The 6,000-nt window shown below is 49.6% G+C and overlaps 1 protein-coding gene across 3 annotated transcripts in view; it reads right to left on the minus strand.

Annotated features, from left to right (window-relative positions):
- Positions 1-5,049, minus strand: part of TMEM200A (transmembrane protein 200A) — an 89,315-nt gene extending 84,266 nt beyond the window's left edge. For 2 of the 3 annotated variants that reach the window (XM_008263497.4, XM_051855331.2), the window contains exons 1-2: positions 4,180-5,049; positions 1,049-1,145 (exon numbers count right to left, since the gene is read on the minus strand). The gene's annotated coding sequence lies outside the window, so the exon portion shown is untranslated. The remainder of the gene's footprint in view (positions 1-1,048; positions 1,146-4,179) is intronic. The other variant, XM_008263498.4, reaches the window with a different exon arrangement.
- Between the last annotated feature and the right edge of the window lie 951 nt (positions 5,050-6,000).

Consider the following 6,000-nt stretch of genomic DNA (forward strand, 5'->3'; position numbering starts at 1 on the left):
TATCACAAAAAAGGAATGAGTGGGTCAGCACTGCAGCACTGCAGGTTAAGCCATTACTTGTGATGCTGGCATTCCATATCAGAGTGACCCAGCTATAACAGTCATTTGGGAGTGAAATAGTAGATGGAAGCTAGCTTGCTTGTTCTTTCTCTCTCTTTCTCTCCCTTACTGCCTCGCTCCCGTTCCCTCCCACTCTCCCTGTCACTCTACCTTTAAGGTAAATAAATCTCTTTAAAAAAAATGGAGAGAGAAGTTATCCGCAATAATAGACATACTGTGTTTGATTGACAGAATTGCTTGCTTTAAACAACCATACTTCTATGTGGTATAAACACAAATGCCCATCATAGAGCCATACTAGCCCATTCCTTCCCATCCTACTATCACCAGAACCACATACGCACTGGGCTGGGCACATGATACAGTCTGACACTATCCACAGGATCACTGAGTTCCTCAGGGAGATTTACATAAAACACACCCAAAAGATACAGGATGCCTCTTTCTTGTGGACTCCAAGCCCAAGGATAGAGACTTGGAACTAATGAGAACAGACCTTGTCTGCACATAGAAAGATCTCAAAATAAACTTAACAAAGAAAGAAGCGGAGTCAAGAAATGGGAGTGGAAAGAGAACCTTGATAAAATCATGTGAGTATCTGGGTTCCAGCCATGACTCAAGCAAGGTCTGCCTATGGACTCTCCATTCACGTAGCCAATAAATCCTTCTGCCTGTCCCTTTTTGCTTAACATGGTTAAAAGCCATTTCTTTGTGTATACAATCAAATGAATCCTGACCAACTCCTCTTCTCAGGAACACAGGAAGGGTGATGCAACAGGGGCCCTATCCATCCTTGTGCCCTTAAAACTCAGGGCCCAGTATGATGAGAGTACTGAAAGAAAGAATGTATAGAATTCCTATCTTTACACCTTGCTACATTTCTATGCCTAGTATGTAATTCTCCTCTGGTGACAAAGTTTACGAAACACAGCTTGCTACTAGAAGACAGCCCATTAATTAACAGTACAATGACCCAAAGAATTCTCACCTTTATATGAGAAGCAGGTATTTTCTTTTTGCAGTTGCACTCAAGGCTCTTGAAAATCTTACCAAGGACTTTGTTACAGTCAAATCCCCCGGAATTCCTGCTCAGGAAAGAGAAGGAGGTGAGGTGGAGAGGAAGTGCAAAAGAGGTGCAATCAGACTAAACATCAATGATCAGAACTCGAGGCATAAGGAAGTCTTGCTCTCATAACTGGAGAACCTTGCCTTCCAGAATGTAACCTAAATTATAACCCAGAAATTCCACCTCCACTAAAATCTGACACCAACCTTTCTCTCGCATTTTACTCAGGGTCTCCAAAGCCTGCAGGAGGGCAGTGAAGCGTACTGTACAAACACACTCTGTAGTACTAGCCTGGCTTTCATCACCTTTCTGCTCTAAATACTCCTGAGGGTCATTAGGAAAAATCAATTTCCATTATTTGTGAAAATTCATGGAAAATCATGTTGTATTTAGTGCAAGTTCGCCTTTATTTTATTATGTTTGTCAACTCAGGGAATCACTGATGGGTCAGATGCCCCGGGCCAGATCTCATTGACCTCCTGTACCAAAGCCTTTACCATTTTCCTACATCTATCACAGCCTTTAGCCTTCCACCCAACTCCTACACGACCCCCCAAAACACACGCGTACACATCCTGATTTCTCCTTCATCTTAATTCCACCAGAACTTGTCATGCAGCATTTCGAAAAGAGAACATAAAGATCGCTGGTCCACAGCCCGCATTCTGCAGACGACAGCACCAAGGGACTCATTCAAGGTCATGTACTCAGGGCATAAGTAGGTCAAGAAGACAACTCACCCATCCAGTGCCCTTTTCAACCCCAGACTGCACCCCATTCTGCAATGGTCCCCCAGTGCTCGGAGACCAGCCTAGGTGCTAGGTGATCTGTGGCATATTTAGAGTCCTCTCCTCATTAGTCTATAAACTCTCATACAAGAAGCTGGATGGGTGTCCATTTGCTAGCACGGCACCACAAGTGCTTGTCAGTGCTCTCAGTGCTTGGGCACATATCAGATTTTAGCAGATAAAATGTATCCTATGTCTAGGAACCAGCATGTACACTTGACAAAAGTGCAAATCATATATTCCTTAATAAAAGCAAAAAAAAAAAAGGATCTAACTCATTACAAGTTTTTTTTTTTTTTTTTGTCCCAACCCAAGTTATTTTTGAGATATATTTGGATTGACAAAGACTCCCCATGCTGTCTCCTATTTAGGGAGAGGAACATTATAAAAATTTATTTTTAAACTGCCTCCTCTTTTAAATTCTACAATCTACTTGATAAACAATGTGCATTACTATGATGACTTATTTTTTATCTTCTAATTTTACTTAAGAAATGAGAAAGGTGACATTTGCTTTGATCTTTGTCCTTATATGCCTTCCTAAGCAAAATACAAATTTCTTGTCCTTTCTGCTAAGGGTCACCACGGGGTTGAGAAAATGTAACCAGTCAATTCAGTTTCATGCCCTATGTATGTCAGTAGCTACCGTTCTCTGTTCAATGAGCTGTTGTCAAAATTCCAAAACTCCCCAAGTCCAAATATAGCAGTCTAACACTTGGAGAACACAAAAGCTTCACTGACAATCGCTCCAAGTTACAATAACAAGTGAGGCCATCCTCTTAAGAATGATCTATTTTGCAGGATTCTTTCTGATTATGGTGCCTCTTGGATTCCACATGCATTACATAGCTCTACCTCAGAGGCAACAGGTAAAGAAGTCTCTCTGTGCTGTCTGGAAATCACATACAAAGACTTCCCACGCAACAACTCCCTCTTTTGCTGAATGCTTTCCCAGCCTAGATACAAAGCTAATTATAACCAGGGCTACACATGATTGCCAAAGCATCTCATAATTATGACCTCTCTAGTAGACTTCATTAGAGAAAAACCATCCTTAACACTTGGGCATATACTTTTCAGAGCAAAAAGAAAATCTTAAACATTAAATTGTCAAAAGAATTACAATTTCCACTGAAAAGAAGAATTATTTTCTATTGAGAAGGACTCAGATTCTTCATTTGAGCTGCTTAAAAAGCATTAAACTACAATCAGATGCTTCTGTGTGGGTAAACAGCAGCAGGAAAATAAAGTAAGGTTTTGAAAGTTTCAGAATTCAGCCCACTTCTCACCAAATGTGAAAATGTTCTAGTATCAGAAGCTAAATACCAGACTGAACGTCACTGTATTAGTGTTTCCATATGGCAAGAAGTGACAAAAATCCAACTACATAGCCTCCACAGGCTCTGTTACTAGTAATGCCTCAAGCGCGGCGCAAAGTAGCCTCTGAACTTGGTGCGACTGCAAACCGCGAGTTCAATATTCCTACTGACAAATAACAATTTTGATGGACTCTTGATCATGTTTTGCATGCAGTTGTCCCCAACTACTTCTGAAGATCTTCAAAAGAAAAGGCACTTTAACCCAACACATTTTTACTTAAATACACCAAAGGTGTGCAGAGAATGGCTCCAATTACTCAATTCTACGCGTATATGTGAAGCATCTGCCTTCCTCTCTGACATTACCAGTGCCTGGCACAGAGTAATTACACACACACACGCAAACACACACCCCAAAGAGCAGTAAACACACAGAGCTTGCGCCTACACAATGTGAAGTGCTGGCTTGCACAATTAATGAGCGCAGAATGATGAATGGAGCAAATCTTGCAAGCCCTGGGTCCTTTCTCTTCAGGACAGCCTCTATTGGGAGAAGAATAATGCTGAATTGTGCAAATCTCGGTCCTGCCTCTCCATTTTGTCTATGCAGGCACCACCACGTACTCCGCTGCCCATCAATTAGCTCTGTGGACTCCCTGGAACCGAGACAAAGGAGGGTGTAGCTGGCAGGATTGCAGCCAGGCGCTCTGATACTCCGCGCTCGCCGAGGCTGCCCCACGCGGCTCTTCTCGCGCCCCGGGGACCGAGGCGCCCGGACCTGAAGGCGGACTTGGTTTGTTTCCCAAACTTCAGGAGGTAGCGCTTGCCCTAACTCCTGAGGCTACAGCGGAGGCGGGCGCAAGGGGCTGACGGCTCGCCCGGATCCCGCTGCAGCGGCCGCCCACCCACCTCCGCACGCCCAGCGGTGCCCAGTCCTTCCCCTCACCTGTCCTGAGCGCGGGGTCTCGGGGGTCCGGTCGCCTTTCGCGGCTGTCACTCCTGGAAATGCCCGGGACCTCAGGCGCCTGCGGTGACGAGCGAAGGCAGCTGCGAGCGAGGGGGCGTCAGCGGGAATCTCGTGGGCAGCCGCGGGCAGCCGCGCTCTTCCTCTCCATCCCGGCGGGGCTCCGGCAGCCGACGCGGCGCGGTCACCGCGGGCGGATGAGTCAGGCGAGGGGGCGGGCGAGGGGAAGGGGCGCCCCTACCTCCGCGCCGGGGGGACGCGGGCGGCCTCGGGGCCGGGGGTGCGCCGCTGACTGTGCCCGCCGCGGGCTGCGGGGTCGCCGCTAGCCGCCATCCGGAGCGCGGGGTCCGGGGACGCCGGCCCGCGGAAGGCACGGGCGCGGCGAGCCGGCGGGGCCAGGCACTCGCAGCTCAGGCGCCGCCGCCGCCGCCCAGGAAGACAAAAGGGAGCTCCGACCGCTGGGAGGGGAAAAGTTTTCTGCGAGGTTCCAGACGGATCCCAGCCCCAAACCCCGGAGAGGCGGATTGGGGGCGAGGGGCGGGGCTGGCTCCTAAGAGCGTCGCCACCCGAACGGGACCCGGGACCGAGCCAATATCGCCGCCGCCCGCGATTCGTGGGAACCCTGGCCCTGCCTGCCTTTCTTCCAGGGAGATGCGGACAGGATCCCCTCCTCCGCTCCAGGACTCCAAACCGCCCGACTTGCACCCTGACCGCAGAGTTGCACTTCTAAGAGCAGGGGTCGCCCGCAGATCAAACCCAGCCCCGGGAACAAAGTGCCGGCTCCCAGGCGCTGGGTCCTGGCTGCAAGGCCGGCAGGCGGAAACGGACACACCCACCCCGAGGCTCGCCCCTCGCCGCGGCGCGACCCGCGTTTCCGGAGCCAGGGGTCCCGGCCTCGCCAGTGCTCCCGAGCAGAGCGGGCAGTCCAGGCCGATTCCGGGCTTTCTGGGGAGCAAGCGTCAGAGGACCCTGGGCTCCACGCCCCTCGCACGCTTTCTCACCAGAGGCCACCTGGGCGGGTCGGGGTCCCCCTGGTGGCTGCGCCGGCGCTGCGCGAAAGCGACCACACCTGACCCGAAGCGGACGCTGAAACGCCCGCTCCGTCTACACTAGAGCGCCCAGCGGCGCTTGGCCGCTGTTCTGGCCCTGTCGGGGGCTCTGGGAGAGCGGTTTAGGGGGCGAAAAGACAATAGGGGTGAATTGGGACGCTGAGGACTTCGACGAGCGGTGAAGTTCACCTCCAAACATCAAAACCAAAGAGAGGTTCAGGTTAACCTCTTGCCCCCAAATAATATTGAGTGGAGACGGTTCCCTACTCATGGAGTGAAATATGCCACTTCGGAAGGGAGAGAAATGACGAATGCATTTATGAAGGTCAACCCAGTGAGTAAAGTTTTCTGTAAAACTGGATTAGGGGATATTCCCACCACTGCAACCCTACGCTGTAAGTGTGGTGCACCTGCGTGTCCCCTGTACGTGTTCTTAGCCCTGGACTAGCAGGCACGAATGGCATTCTGGTGCAGTGTATTTGTGAATTTAAATGCATTATCTGCTGATGGCAGTCACAAGAAAAGGCTGTTTTTATCAGGGGAGGGAGGAGAATTCCATGCCAAGAATCAAACGGTTTAAAAAAATGGAAATCAGATATGGCAATGAGGAGAAATGGGTGTCCTTGGACACTGGGTGCTTTTCATAAAAAGTTCACAATGGAAACGTTAGAACTAAGAGGAAGGGGGGGGAGGAGAGGCTGAAGGAGGAGGAAGGGCAGGTAAAGAAGGGGGAGAAGAAAGGAGGGAAAAGGAG

The sequence above is a fragment of the Oryctolagus cuniculus genome, chromosome 5, assembly GCF_964237555.1.
Source record: "Oryctolagus cuniculus chromosome 5, mOryCun1.1, whole genome shotgun sequence".
Taxonomy (NCBI): Eukaryota; Metazoa; Chordata; class Mammalia; order Lagomorpha; family Leporidae; genus Oryctolagus; species Oryctolagus cuniculus.